The sequence below is a fragment of the Pogona vitticeps genome, chromosome 1 (assembly GCF_051106095.1).
Source record: "Pogona vitticeps strain Pit_001003342236 chromosome 1, PviZW2.1, whole genome shotgun sequence".
Classification (NCBI taxonomy): domain Eukaryota; kingdom Metazoa; phylum Chordata; class Lepidosauria; order Squamata; family Agamidae; genus Pogona; species Pogona vitticeps.
Genome location: NC_135783.1, coordinates 207,105,289 through 207,121,295, shown reverse-complemented (window position 1 = coordinate 207,121,295; position 16,007 = coordinate 207,105,289). Strand labels below are relative to the sequence as shown.

General features: G+C 44.4%; 1 protein-coding gene and 1 non-coding gene across 7 annotated transcripts in view; both read right to left on the bottom strand.

Moving 5' to 3' along the window:
• Window positions 1-16,007, bottom strand: part of COBLL1 (cordon-bleu WH2 repeat protein like 1) — a 131,401-nt gene that overhangs the window by 97,689 nt on the left and 17,705 nt on the right. The window lies entirely within an intron of this gene.
• TRNAK-CUU (transfer RNA lysine (anticodon CUU)) lies at window positions 8,825-8,897 on the bottom strand. The gene has a single exon. It is a non-coding gene; the product is annotated as a tRNA-Lys (tRNA).

Below are 16,007 nucleotides of genomic sequence, written 5' to 3'. Positions count from 1 at the left end.
TCGTTAAGCGAGGCACCACCGTATTTTGCAACAGGATTACTCCCCATGGCCCTAGAAAGAGGTATTCTGCACAGCACCTCCCGTCTTAATTCTTTTAAATGTAGATAACAGGAGACTGGCCCTGGGACATTCTGTATGCAAAGCTTGCACTCTTTTGCTGAGTTCTATTGTTCCTTCCTGCACAGCTCTGCTTCAATCCCCCTGCATTTCCCTAGAAAAGTTGCAGAGAATCATTACAGAGAAAGCACCCGCATGGATCCCCTCATGAAACAGAGAGAGAGACACACAGAGAGAAATTAACATTGTAAGTTGCCTTGTTATATTAAGCACTATAAAATTCAAGCAAGCACATTAAACAGAATTGACAAAATTCCATCTTATTCCAAAACACTCAGGCTATTAGTAGAAACAGTATAGCAAAACAAACAAACAAAACAAAATACAAAAAAACCCACATTATACAGCACAAAAACAACTAGCTCACAAGCTAAAAGAAAACAACAACTCCCTGCTAGAGACTGGATCCTAGCAGGCTGGCAGTCCAAAGACAGAACACCATCAGCTGGGCAGAAGATGTGGAAATTATCCTTCCACAAACGCTTATTGGTCCCCCATGAAGGGAAATGAACATAAGCCACAGTTATATCCTATCGGGGAAGAGATATTTCCTATCAAGCAAATTAAAGTAGTGACATAAAGTGTTTAACTCCCTTTCCCACAGTAAAATGCTTCCAAGTCCTCCATTCCACAGGTTTTGTTTTGACTTGGTTTACACATATTCAAGAAGGGTTAAGAATTAGAAGATTTCATGATGGTGTTCTAGAGAGTATTCTTGTTGCCCTTTATGCTTTACAGGGGGGCAATGCCACCTTGCCTAATTTGAACATCTGATGCTCCCCAATCTAGTCCAAAAAACATAGGGCACCACTAACTAGAACACTCTGCAATTAAGTACTTGTCTTCGTAGCATAAAAATACATTACATTTCAAAATACTGTGACAGCCAGGTCCTCATGCAAGTAGCTTGAAACGCCAAATAACTTGTAGACATCTCATTTGATTCTGAAACAAAGTCAGTCAGTCAGTCAGTCAGTCAGTCAGAAACCTTTATTGGCATACTGAGTACAGTAAAACAGACAAATACAATAACATACAACTAAAATGTTCACTGGGTAACGGGTAGGAAGGGCCAGCCAAGAGCATATTTAGGGCTCTTAATTCTGCGAGACCGTGCTACAGATCTGGCCTACCGAAATATGATTAAACTATGGATCCCCCTCCCAACGCAAATGAAGGATTATGCGTAGTCTTGACAAAATAAAATACCTTTGCTTTTTAATATTGAGATTTTTTGGTCTGGCTTTTAACTATTGTAAAACATTTTTGTGTATTTTAACAGAAAACTATCAGCGCTGTTTTCAAAGAAGATGGGTGTTCTTTAAAATCACAAAGAGACCTCTGTGGTTCAAGGAGATGTCATGTCCTGTGGACAGAGAGATGCCAAACATAATTTTAAGGAACTACAGAGGTGCCTTGAGTTGTGAACTTAATTTGTTCCGGGACGATGGTCATAACTCAAGTTGGTCGTAACTCAAAGCACCATTTCCCATAAGAATACACTGAAACATGATTAATCCGTTCCGGCTGTGGGGGGGGGAGCCGTTCCAGCAGGGGCTAAAAATGATACAACTACACACTACAAGCAGTACCAGGCAGTCCAAAGTCTCTCCCTGAACCCACACTCTCTAACCGCTGGGGTGAAGGAGCTACAGAGAAGCAGCCTCTTCACTGCCAACAGTTAACTGAAGGACAAAAGGAGGGAAAGCAGTTCAAATTCCCTGCTTTTTCCTGTCATATCTCAAAGCGCCGGTCACAAGTCAAAGCAAAATTTTGGGATCGGAGCTGGTCGTAACTTAAATTGGTCGCAAGTCAAGATGTTCATAAGTCAAGACACCACTGTACACTGTACATGAATGTGATATTCCTTCAGTATGCATCTCCTTTGGGAAGCAATCATGTATGATAATGTAGCTAGATTCAGCAAAATACACTTTAAAAGCAAGATGCAGCATTTCTTCGATAGTTATAGTAACTACTATTATTCAATGTGGTGGACTAAAAAAATCTAGCCTTTTTCTATAAATAGATCCATACCCTCTTGTTTATATTGTGACCTTCTTGTAATGCAACCATATTCCTGTTTTCCCTGTATAAACGTAGCTATATAATTAGCCTGCATGATTTCTGGATTACTGTAGTTTCCACAAATGACATCCAAACTGAATACTCCAGCTTTGAAGGCATTTTACTTTGGGGAGTGTTTCTTGCTCAGTTGCTAATTCCAGTTTTACTCATATAGAGCATACTCTTGTTGTCTCTCTTTCAATCTCTTAATGACACACAAATACAAACATTTCTAAATTAAGGGTATGTCCACATCTTCTAATTAAAACAGTATTTGTGGAGGCTGCAGGAGCCACACTATGTAACTTGTTCTTATGCTCTCTTACGTTTACACAGAGGGGGGAAGATAAAGTTAATACTATATTAAACAAATGAAAAAAATTTTATTGTAAATTCTACCAATAAGTGCTTAGAAAAGTTCACTTTTTGAACGGCAACAGCCAGAATTGCCCAGACATCATGGTTTGTAGCTGAAGGATTTTGTCAGTAGGCACCTCAAAAAGGTAGCATTCCTAAATTCTGATTAACTAGAAGTCACCTGTTATAGACATCTCAGTCATGTATTACTGGATTACTTTCGGGATTATAAGAAAATCATTGTTTCTTGGTTTCCCCAGTGTTTATGACGTCATAATCCCACCCACGCTGCTACCACTTCTGGCAGGGCTCACCATCCCATACAGTGAGGCAGCAGATCTAGAACACCATGAAAAAATGGCAAATCGTTAGCTACTTATTTTGGTACTATATTTTTATTGCCAGGGTAGAGATAAATGTTTGTGGGATTCTTCCTCTCTTGTCCCAAAATAATCTTGCTGGCTTTGCCCACTGTCCACCTTGACCAAGGGGGTGGGGGAGGTTGTTATACGTTCAGTCAGCGATATATGCTGACTTAGCCCAGTCTTCCAAGGTTAAAAAAGAACATGTATATAGTCAGATGAAAAATAAACATATATGGCTAATGCACCAATGTGAATAACTAAGCTAACAAGAGATAAACAAATGAAACAAAAATATCAAAAAGTAAGGCACCGGGTTATATGGGCTGAAGAGTAAACTTCAGGTATTTGGGGGGAATGTATGGAACACCGAGAAGGTAACCACTAGGTGGCTTTGAGAAAGCCACCCCTCTCTGTATAGTATACTCTGTTTATGCCAAATAAAACTTGCTGGGCTTAATAGTCCCCCCAAAAAAACTCTTGATCATTCTCCCTGTATAATTTTTGTAAGAACTAAAAATGATACAGCTATTAATTTTAATCACTAAATTAAATGCAGCCTTCTTTGTCCTAACTATGGTAACGACGGGTGCTTTCACAAGCTCATATAAAATATTATTTTCCTTACATACAATGTGATTTATACTGTTCAATAAAAATAAGGCAATTTCACTGCAGAAAACAAGCTTTTCACTTCATTCTAGACAGTGAGAAGGACACAAATTATCTTCCAGTTCACATGGAATTCCAGTTTGTAAAAGCTATTTCTGTGTTGTGCAACTCCCATATGGCACACACAAAGCCTAACAGTAGCTGATACATGCACATGATACTAGATTATTCCATGCACCATTCCACAGCAAATTACAAATGCATACCATCCTGCTCAGATCAGAGAACTGAGTCCTAATTTCAATGGCTGGTTTTAGATGAAACTAGGATAGCATCAAACATTGGCAAAGAGCCAAGCAGCAGTGTATATGAACCTCACTGAAAGTCTTCTCCTAAAGTCTAGCAAAACTCCATGAATTTTCACCAATACATAAATACAACAAATTAAACTTAACTTGTATCAGAGCATTTATCGAAAACTTGGGAAATTTACTTTTCAGGACTACAAGTCCCAGAATGCACAGCCAACACTGTTGTTGGCCATGCTGGCTGTGGATTTTGGGACACGTAGTCCAAAACAACTAACTTTTTCTAATCCCTGATTTCCCTAATCCAGATTTCAAATTTCACTCACTGTCTTTTCTCAATGTAAGATCCAGCTACAGTTTCACAGATAAATATAATAATAAATATTATAATAACAGTCTTAGAATTGCAGAACTGGAAAGGACCCTATGGATCATTGGGTCCAGTCCCTGTCAAGGAGGCACAGTGAGGAATCAAACTTCCAGCCTCTGTCTCCACTGACAGATGCCTAAATCACTGGGTTATCTAGCAGTTCATTATTATTATTACTACTACCTGTACAAATTTTGGAAAATTGGAAAGTAAATAATTAGTGTTTAAGACTGCAACTAAAACAGTAACTAATTATACATGGGAAATCAAATGTAAATTTGACTCTTTTTGAAAGCTATTTTTCAAACTCTTCTCTCACTGGCCAGGGAAGTATGCAAGCTTTTATGATCAGCACTTGCATTATCAGAGAAGCATCTGGATCAGAAAATAAAAGAATCAGCTGAAATCTAAGGCGATATGATGCGACAACAAAATGTCATAATAAAGCCATGTGTTTCACATCAGACATTTAAATGTCTGAATGCAAAAAAAATTAAAAGAGCATGATCCACATTGAATTTGTTGAGATGAAGCACATGCAAGCTTCCAAAAGCACTAGAAAGGTAAACATCTTAAATACTTTATGCATATATTTCTGATTTTATCTCAGATTCTGTTACCATGCATGGAGTCACCTGGCTAACCAGTATCAATCACAAGTACAATCAGCAGTCTGGTTTCTGACACAATGTGACAACCATTCACTTCCAGAGCAGTAACTGAATTAGTCTGTTGCACCAGTGGAGCAAGCAGATTTGTGACACCTGGACCTAATATTTTGTAGGTGAGAACCTTCCTCATCAGATGCATGGGCTGCCCCAGATTGGAAGATATACACATAATGGTGTAGGAGAGTAGTAAGTACAGTACTCATCACACTCTCCTTTTAATGTCTGTTGCTGCTGTTTTAAAACTAACTTTTTGAGAACTGTGTATACAGTTTGGAGCCCTGCATATGGTGGTAGATTACAACTCCCAAAGAAGCCTGTGCACAATTTAAAGTCCTGCAAATGATGGTAGACTACAACTCCCATTAGCCCTATAATGACAATGGATGAGGGAAGCTATAAGTCCTGCAACATTTGATTAACCCATAAGATTTGTTAGACTTGTGTGTATTCTCTTTCACAGAGTTATCTGTCTTACTCTGAATAGAAAGGAACACTTCTGGAACATGATAGCATGCACTCCCTCGCTAAATTAGCTTGTACCACTGATGTTGGTCACATCACTGAGTAGACATCAGGCAAACTCGGCTGATGGCAAGGTTGGCTCTGTTTATCTGTCTCTTACATGGCCTGTTAGTGATGGGAAACAGATGTTTCAGGCGAGGGACTACCTGTAAGCTAGGTCTGGCTCACCACCCTCAGCCTGAGAGGGAAATATCTTTGATTAAAGGTGCACAACGGAGTGGTTTTAACTGGGACCTACAGGAGAAAATCAGTAGTCTGTCATTTTCTCTACAATGTCTGTTTTGAAGTAGATTTTGCCTAAGTCTCCATCTGCCTTAATTGATCTGCTTCTTCACTTCAATGAGCTAGTAGTACCTACCATGGCCACACATATGCCTCACATAGGTCCTTAAAATGCAAGTCCTTGTGTGACAGAATCAGTAAAGATGCAAATTACAGAGAAGAGCTTGGCTCTCAAACACTACAGACATCAACCCTTGAGGCTGCTGATGGACTAAGAGCCACATGGAAAATCTTAGCAGTACATTATCAATTTTTGTGTAACTTCTACTTTTTTCTTCATTGGTTGAAGAACTTCATTGTGAAACAGCATCAAGAAAAAGTCAAACAAAATAATAGAGCACTAGGTCTATATGAAGCCAGTGCTGAAGAACAATTTTTCATAAGAATTCCCAACTACTTGTAGTTGCAACATTGGAAGAAGACAATATGCTCAAATATCATGGAACTGCATCAGACAAACCACAATATATGGTACCTGACTATACATAAACAAAGACTATGATTCCATATTTGAATTCCTCAATGCAGCACTGAAATCTGCAATTCCTAACATGATGGGGGAGAAGAGTCAATTTACGTACTTTAAGATCCAGTAAGAATCTGTTCATTCAGAAAAAGGTTAATTTACAAAATACTTAAAAGAATTACATCAAAGAGTTGTTCAACATACATGCTTGTCTGAATTTATTCCACCCTCCAAAAAGCCATACATCTTTAACCTTACATTTTTTTCTACTATTTTGTTTTCAAGAAGCAATTATCATTTGACAAAAAAATTAGACACACATCATCGCCATCCTTGTTTTCGAACTGGATCTCAATAAACAAAATTTGTAGCAGGGAAGATGCTATGAACCTAAATACATGAACCCTGAGGTCATGGGATTTGATATAAATCAAGATCTCTGAAAACATAAATGTTGATTAGATGTTCTCATTTGAGCACTTGCAAATTTGTCCCGCAAAAAAATGGAGGGGGGGCAGGATTCTTTCTAACTTGATAAATAGCAAACTTATCAAAGGGCAATGTAATATACAAAAATGGAATTCAATGTAGCAACTACGCAAGTTCTATGCCAACATTTCATCGTGAACAAAACATAAAATTAAAAGCAATAGTAATTACGTTATCTCTGTGCTTTCTCTGAAATGATATTGCAAAATCTCACCACTTACCTCCTGAAAGCAAGCTGAGTTTCGTGACTACATCAGGGTGATGACTACTTGCATAACAGAAAAGGGGTGGGGGGGAGAAGAAGGTTCAATGCTGTCACAACAAAAGCACACTTTCATCAAGGAACCCGGCCCATAGGTGTTGGGTAAACTTTTCAAGCCCTGCCCAAAGACTGCACAAAGCTCGCCTATTCCCAGCCACCAAAACTGCAAAGGGCAACTCTTCAACTGTTCCATGAAAAGCCATGATTTTCAAATGTTTACAACACTGCCATGAGCAAATTTGCTCTGGGCTTGAGTTTTGGCAAAACAGGGAATCTTTCTCCACCACCTTCTGTGCTTTTGTTGGCTGCTCTTTGGTGGAAGGAGCTGCAGGGGAAAAAAGTGTTCCCTGTTTGAAGAATTAAAAAGAATCAAAAACCCAGAACCGCACTTCTATAAATATACAGACAGCAGCAGCCAGAATGTTGTTCTGTGCCAGGTAAGTTTTTAGGTGTGTTCCTTTTTTATTCCAAGGAGAAAAATATAGTGGTGTTTCTCAGGCTTGCAATGATCTTATGATTCACTATATTTATTCAAAGCCACAGAAAGACATCAGTAAAGGGTGGAAGCGCACGAGGAGGAGACTGATATTAATGGTTACACAACTGTGAGGGAAGGGAATATTTCTTAAATGGCTGATAACTATCTCAGCTTCATATGTTTGCCACTCAGATAAACAGAGAACAAAATTAAAAACAAAGACGAATTATAGTAAACTAAGAAGGTGGTTATTATACTGATTTAAAAACCCCTATTTAAATCAGGTCTAGGTTCTTTTCTGGGAGGCAGTGGAAGACAGGAGGGCCTGACCTGCTCTGGTCCATGAGGTCACGAAGAGCCGGACACGACTTAACAACTAAACAACAAACAACAGGTTCTTTTGAATCACTGTAAACATGGCTGAATACACAATACGTGTGTAAGAGTAGATTAATTTGATGGGGAATCGTGTTTTTTGGAGTGGCAGTGAGGTTTTTTTACTCCTCCACCAGAAGTCTGTTTATTTTAACAGTGATGTAGAACTGATTTATTTAAATTGGTTCTGTGAGGCTCCCAAGGTGGAAGCCATGGTTGGAGTGCCGCTGCTCTCGAAGAATAGCAGCCAGACCCAGACTTCCCCCCCACCATCCCCACCGCGACGGGAGGAGAAAGGAGTGGAAACCCCGGATTGGGGGGCAGAGTGCGGCGGAACCCTCACCCTAAGCAAGGGGGTAGACACCCGGGACTTAGAAGAGGACATGAAGGGGTTAAAAATTGCCCGCAAAACGGGACGGTTTCAGGCGGGAAAGAGGGGGGAGGAGATAGAGGCGGGGATGGGAGATATAAGGGGAAGACCACAGGATATTCCAGGCGGTTGGGAGTGGGTGTGGATGGAGGACCCTTGGACCCACAAGTGGGAACAAGTCCGAGTACCCCATGAAGAGGCAGAGCGACGCCGTCAGCTAGGGCTGAAGCCTCGTCCGTCTTACTGGGGTGAGACGGAGGCGAAAGAGTGGCGTAGGAAACTACGGGAAGAGAGAGAGGCGGTAGCCAGAGAGCTGGAAAGGAAGCGTCAATGGCACATCGCAGAACTGAGGAAGCTGGGGGGTTACCCGGCCCCTGGGGCTTCACAGTAGAGGACGGATCCTCTTGGGACGGCTGGAGTGGAGACGAAGAGACCCTTCCCTTGATATCCTTGGACGAAGAAGTAAACCCTGGACCAGGGCCGGTGCCGCCTTCAACAGGTCCCTGGAACCCAGAGAACTCTAACCCTTTTGTACATAGTTTGTGGACTCCTTCCAAGCCAAACCTTGGACTTCAAACGTCCTTGAACCCGTTCATGGGTATAGTTACAGATGATGTTAAAGTAGAAATAAATACGTTGCCGTTTGACTTTCCTCAAGAGTCGCGTCCGTTTATTGAAGAAAGGACAGCCCATACACACGAACCCTCACATATTGGCGCCCAACGTGGGGCTCGAACCCACGACCCTGAGATTAAGAGTCTCATGCTCTACCGACTGAGCTAGCCGGGCACACACCCACGAACGGTGGCGCAAAAGATGAGAGTGAACGCCACGAGATGGATACAGCCGAAGGGAAAAACGGCGGAACAGGTGCTGGAGTTAATGATACTGGAACAATTAGTATCAACGCTGAGCTCTGGACCCAGGAACTGGGTAGTGAAACACAAACCCACGTCGGTAGAGGGCGCTGTTACGCTGCTGGAAGACTATCTAGGAGCAGAAGACCCATGGTTAAATCGCCCTGCGGCAGGGGGAGAGAAACCCCGGAGCAAGGACAAGATGGCGGAGGCGGCAATCACAGGAGCTCCACGAGGAACCCCGATGGCGACGCCTAAAAAACAAGGCCCCGACCGTATCGAGTACGTGAATGCAACGGGGTCGCGAATCCCTCGCCCGACAATCACAACAGACCCGGCGAAAAGCAAGTTAGCACCCACCTGGAACCAGGGGAAGGAAAAGATGACCGCCTGCTTCGGCTGCGGCCAGTTCGGCCATATCCGGAAGTTCTGCCCAGCAGAAGAGTATGCGTGGGCCAACATTTATGCGAACGCCGCTAAGGTGGGTGAGAAGTTCCATCCCGGGTGGGTGGTGACTGCCGAGGTTAACGGCCAGAGGAAAAGGGCCCTGATAGACACTGGGTGCACCCGATCGCTGGTACGAGAACTAGAGGGACCGAGACTAGGGGAAACGGTGGTAGTAAGGTGCATCCATGGGGACGCCAAGGAGTATGATACGGCCAGGGCAAACGTGACTATCGGAACCCAGGAGGCAACCTTGGAGGTGGGAGTTGTTCCCGGCTTAACCCGCGAGATGCTGTTGGGCAGGGACTGGCCAGGCCTAGAGGATTTGGCGCGACGAGCGGAAGACGGACTGGTTGGTGAAAGAGGCGAGGGAGAAGGGGAAGGAGAAATAATGCAGTTGTCCAGAGATCAAGTAAGGGGCCTGCAACAAGACGATCCTTCCCTAAAGCCCTGTTTCCAAAAAGCCAACCCCGAGGGAGAGACCCCGGTGAATGGGGAAGGGTTTGAGGTGCGACGAGGACTGCTGTATCAAATACGCCGAGGGGAACAGGGGGAGGAGTCAACCCTGGTAGTCCCCGACCATTTGAGGAGCTGGGTGATGCATTGGGCCCACGATTTGCCCGTGGCTGGTCATTTGGCCACACAGAAAACATTGGCCCGCATCCGCCAAAGGTTTTTCTGGCCAGACATGGTGAAGCACGTCGAAGAATATTGCAAATCCTGCCCAAAATGCCAGCTAACACAACCTAAAACCGGCCCGGGGGCGGGCCTGGTACCTATGCCGTTGGTGGATAGGCCCTTTGATCGAATTGCCATGGATATCGTGGGGCCCTTGACCAAATCTGAAGGGGGGCATCAGTATGTGTTGGTGATAATTGACTATGCTACAAGATACCCGGAGGCCCTCCCTTTGAGGTCAACCACGGCGAAAGTATTGGCCAAAGAGCTGTTGGGGGTATTTTCGAGGGTGGGGTTTCCGAAGGAGGTACTAACGGATCAGGGGACTAATTTCATGAGTTTAACGTTTAAGCAAATGTGGGAACTGTTAGGGGTCAAGCCCCTCCGGACTTCCATTTATCATCCCCAGGCCAATGGCTTGGTGGAAAGGTTCAATCGGACTCTGAAGGGGATGTTGAGAAAAGTGGCGATGGAACACCCCAAGAAATGGCATACGTTTGTTAATCCTCTAATGTTTGCAGTGCGAGAAGCCCCTCAGTCCTCGACGGGTTTCTCGCCATTTGAATTGTTGTACAGGAGGAAACCTAGGGGGGTGCTAGACCTAATCCGTGAAAAATGGGAGGAGGGAGAAGATGCTTCACGGAATGCCCTGCAGCAAATAGTAGAGATGAGAAATAACTTGAAATTAGCCTGGGAGGTGGCTCAAGAAAATTTGACCCAAACTCAGGGGAAACAGAAAGAGCGCTATGATAGAAAGGTGAGGCCTAGGGAATTTGAGAAGGGGCAAAGAGTATTAGTATTGTTGCCTACCGAGACTTCTAAATTTCTGGCAAAATGGCATGGGCCTTATGAAGTGGTAAGACGGCTCAGCGAGGTGGATTATGAAGTAGAAACCCCGGATAGAAAGAGGAAAAGACAGATTTTTCATGTGAACCTACTAAAAGCATGGGTAGACCGTGAATGCTTCTTTGATGGGGAAACGGATGAGGAATTGGGACCAGAGGTCGGTCAAATGCAGGAGGAAGAAGACATCACTGTGGGCGAACTCCTGAACCCCGCCCAAAAAGGGCAAGCCCTCTCCTTGAAAGCTGAATTTCCCCAAGTGTTTTCCAAGGTCCCGGGTCAAACAAATCTGGTAGAGCACAACATTGAAACCGACCCCGGGGTGGTGGTAAGGGAGAATGGGAGAACGTGGCCCCACCACGTAAAGGCTCTAATAGAAAAGGAAGTAGAAGACATGTTGAACATTGGGGTGATAGAACCCGCCAAGGGCCCGTGGCGCAGCTTCCCTGTCATTGTACCCAAACCAGACGGGTCCCTGAGGTTCTGTGTGGATTTTAGAAAAGTCAATGCGGTCTCCAAGTTTGACGCGTACCCCATGCCCAAGGTGGGGGACCTGTTGGATAAATTGGGGAACGCCCGGTACCTGAGTTCGATCGATTTAACTAAAGGATATTGGCAAATTCCTGTGAGGGCCCAAGATAGGGAGAAAACAGCCTTCTGCACCCCCAAAGGGCTCTTCCAATTTGTTAAGATGCCTTTCGGGCTGCATGGGGCAGCCGCGACCTTCCAGAGGCTTATGGACCGGCTGTTGGAATCTCAAAGGGAGTGGGCTGCGGCATATATAGATGACATCATTGTTTTCAGTGCCAGTTGGAAAGAGCACATGACCCACTTACGGAAAGTCCTCCAGGAGTTGAGGAAAGCCGGCCTAACCGTCAATCCCAAGAAATGCAAAATTGGTGTAGATAAAGTAGAGTACCTAGGCTTCAAAGTAGGACAGGGTGAAGTGCAACCGCAGGAAGAGAAGGTGACAAAGATTTCCCGGTGGTATAAACCTCGTACCAAAAAGGAGGTGCAGCAGTTCTTGGGCCTGATTGGCTATTACAGACAGTTTATACCCCAGTTTGCTTCCATAGCTGCCCCCCTCACCGACCTCACCAGAAAAGGGGCTTCGGTTAAGGTAAAGTGGGGCCCCGCCCAGGAAAGAGCCTTCGAGACCTTAAAGGGGATAATATGCGAACTACCCATCAGGTTCTCCCCCGATTTCAACTACCCCTTTGTCCTATTCACCGATGCCTCGGATAGGGGTCTGGGGGCGGTATTATCACAGGTGAGGGAAGGTAATGAATATCCTATTCTCTATTTGAGTCGAAAGTTGAAACCCCGAGAAGAAAGATATGCTGTTATAGAAAAAGAGGCGTTAGCCATAAGGTGGGCCACCCACGCCTTGAAGTATTACCTCCAGGGAGCCCCATTCACGTTGGTGACAGACCATGCCCCTCTCCAGTGGTTGAATCGCATGAAGGAGACTAACCCGAGACTTACCCGCTGGTATCTAGCTTTGCAACCCTATTCCTTCAAGGTCCAATACCGCAAGGGTAAAGAACACTCTAACGTAGATTATTTTTCCCGGCAGGGTCCGTGGGCGCAGAGCGAGGAGGAGCGAGCGGCACTCTCGGATGGGGGGGTATGTGAGGCTCCCAAGGTGGAAGCCATGGTTGGAGTGCCGCTGCTCTCGAAGAATAGCAGCCAGACCCAGACTTCCCCCCCACCATCCCCACCGCGACGGGAGGAGAAAGGAGTGGAAACCCCGGATTGGGGGGCAGAGTGCGGCGGAACCCTCACCCTAAGCAAGGGGGTAGACACCCGGGACTTAGAAGAGGACATGAAGGGGTTAAAAATTGCCTGCAAAACGGGACGGTTTCAGGCGGGAAAGAGGGGGGAGGAGATAGAGGCGGGGATGGGAGATATAAGGGGAAGACCACAGGATATTCCAGGCGGTTGGGAGTGGGTGTGGATGGAGGACCCTTGGACCCACAAGTGGGAACAAGTCCGAGTACCCCATGAAGAGGCAGAGCGACGCCGTCAGCTAGGGCTGAAGCCTCGTCCGTCTTACTGGGGTGAGACGGAGGCGAAAGAGTGGCGTAGGAAACTACGGGAAGAGAGAGAGGCGGTAGCCAGAGAGCTGGAAAGGAAGCGTCAATGGCACATCGCAGAACTGAGGAAGCTGGGGGGTTACCCGGCCCCTGGGGCTTCACAGTAGAGGACGGATCCTCTTGGGACGGCTGGAGTGGAGACGAAGAGACCCTTCCCTTGATATCCTTGGACGAAGAAGTAAACCCTGGACCAGGGCCGGTGCCGCCTTCAACAGGTCCCTGGAACCCAGAGAACTCTAACCCTTTTGTACATAGTTTGTGGACTCCTTCCAAGCCAAACCTTGGACTTCAAACGTCCTTGAACCCGTTCATGGGTATAGTTACAGATGATGTTAAAGTAGAAATAAATACGTTGCCGTTTGACTTTCCTCAAGAGTCGCGTCCGTTTATTGAAGAAAGGACAGCCCATACACACGAACCCTCACAGGTTCCCTATGTGAATGCTTCTGTCTTCCTTAATCAGTCACTTACCCCTGCTGTTGTTGTGTTAAAAGTGTAAGAGTCCCCTGCTGCTTGCTGGGGGGTGGGGGGGAACAGACAAGGCAAGATCAACCCAAAGAGGTGTTTCTTCCCCAAGCTGGCACACAAACCCTAGAACCAGTGGCTGAAAGGCAGGCAGGCAAAATAACAACAGTGGGGTCAACACTGGCTCTCTCTACCCTTCTCCAGTCAGTCAGTTTCAGCCCTGTGTCTCCTCTTCCACTCTGGCTCTGTGTGTATGTGTGTGTTTCATTTGCATGCTTGTGTCATGTGTTGGCCACCTGTTATCACCAGGCTCTCCTGTGCGTGTCAGTACTCACAAAGCACATCTGTGCACATGAAGGCTTTTCTAGCATCAGCTTGCTTAGCTATTTCCTACTGCACTGCACTGCCTCGCTCTGGGCATACATACTCAAGATATACACACAAATATCACACCCACCTGCCTTTCCGAATTCCACCCTCTGTGCTTTGTGACATTCCATATGACCCTGACAATATTTGATGGTAGTACCATTCCAGTCCTCCGCTGCCACCAACAAATCTGTGGCATGAATTATCCACTGTACAGTCTCCTGCTTCTGTACATACTTGCCCTTTGCAAGATTGCAACCATATTTCCACAGTCAGTTTCAGACAGGAAATGAAAACAGCACAGTGAAGACCTACTTTTGTATCCTCAAGTTACCCACTATAAAAAGGGAGAACCCTGCTGCCAAAAGTACAGGAACTCTTTTATAAAGTACTGTACAGGCATTCTGCAGTAGTTTCTGGCTTGGCCATTAGGCAGACTGGGGTGATCACTGCAAAGCATGGCTGTTTCTGCAATACTAGTGATGGGCTACGAGATGGAGAAGAGCATTATAAGGCACCTCCCCACCCATTTCTAATATTGTCTGCTAGAGTGCATTCAGACTAAGAAGCTACTATCAGCTACCAGAAGCAGAATGTCCATGGTTCCCTTGCCAAAACAAGGACATTTCTGCAATAAATTTTATGTGCTAACTTTAATATATGCAAACATCATCACAATTAGACATCACTACTATAATTTAAGTGGAAATACATTACTGCTCACCATATTGCATACATTTAAGGTAACCACTTTGGGACACACAGCATTAGAACAAAGATAGGATATAAATCATATCAATAAGGCATAGTGTTTAGCAACTCTCTGAAATGCCCTGTGCCTTGTAGCTTACTGAAAATAAATAGAGAGAGAGGCGGGGAAAACACAGATCACTGTAATTTTGTTGCAATACCTAGCTGGGCAACAATCAGTTATTTCAAAAGAATGGTCTGAATGGTGCTTCCAAAATGTCCACTTGTGAGACTGACCTCACATCTGAGATTAATACAGAGTTAACTTGCCATACCATGTCCTTTCTGTCCTTTCTCAGTAGTTATATGGTTTGCATATTTTCTTACAAAATGGCCACCCAACACACACTGAACCATTTTATTTTTAAAAGAAGAGCTGATTAGATATGTTTACCAAAGCTTCTACTACATACAAAGATGTAACATCACAAATGAGTTTTTCATTATAGCATAGTCTCAACTTCTGCCCAAGATGTTTTCCAGAGGTTTTTTCCTTCATCACCACCACCTCTCACCAGCTCTGCAAACTTCAGCCTAATCTGCAAGACTCAAAAGGTAGTTTGTTTTTTATATTTTAATAGTCTATGTGACAGAACTGGGGGGAATCCCATTTTTATATCAATGAGTTGGCCATTTATCCCCTCTGGCCAGCAATCAATTAATTAATCCACTATGATCATTCTTACAAGACAAAAAGCAGCCTCCGATTCACCAGACCGGCATGCCATTTCAAGGAAAGGAAACTGGCTGCTTGATTCCCCCACTGAAGCAGTTTTGATACACAAAAGATACGTCCACCATTCTCTATCAGTGTCCTGTCTTTGAAGAACATCTGTAATATTTGATGAGAGGTCTTTCCTTTGAACTAGCCAAACCTTAGTGATACAGGAAGAAGAGGTAAGAGAAGGTGTAAACAGGCTATTTCCAGATAGCCTTTTGTTATGGAAGTTTAAATTCCCATGCACTTGCAGGCACATGGAGAAATCCAGAAAATGAATTTCATTTTTTTATGTTCCCAGCTCTTTACTTTCTTCACAGTTGTGAGAGAGTAGACTTGGCCCCAGATTCACTCTTCAGCAATTTCATGTAGGGCTGAGGAAGAGATCTAACCAAAGTCTTGGGAGAAATATTATTCCTCAGTGTAAACCAGGGGTAAGGAAATATGGCCCAGGTATATGGCTGACATCTGGCTCCCAAGCACAGCATCCCCACCCCAAAAACATTCAGGACTGTTCGTCTATCTCAGTTGATCTTCCATCAGAGGAACTCAGGAACATACTAAAGCCACTGCCTTCAATAGGAATGAGAGTTACAAAACTCTTTTCTCAAAACTTCATTAGCAAAGCTACTTTGCATGCCTAGCTTGTCACTGTTTACCTATCTAGTGCTAAAAACTA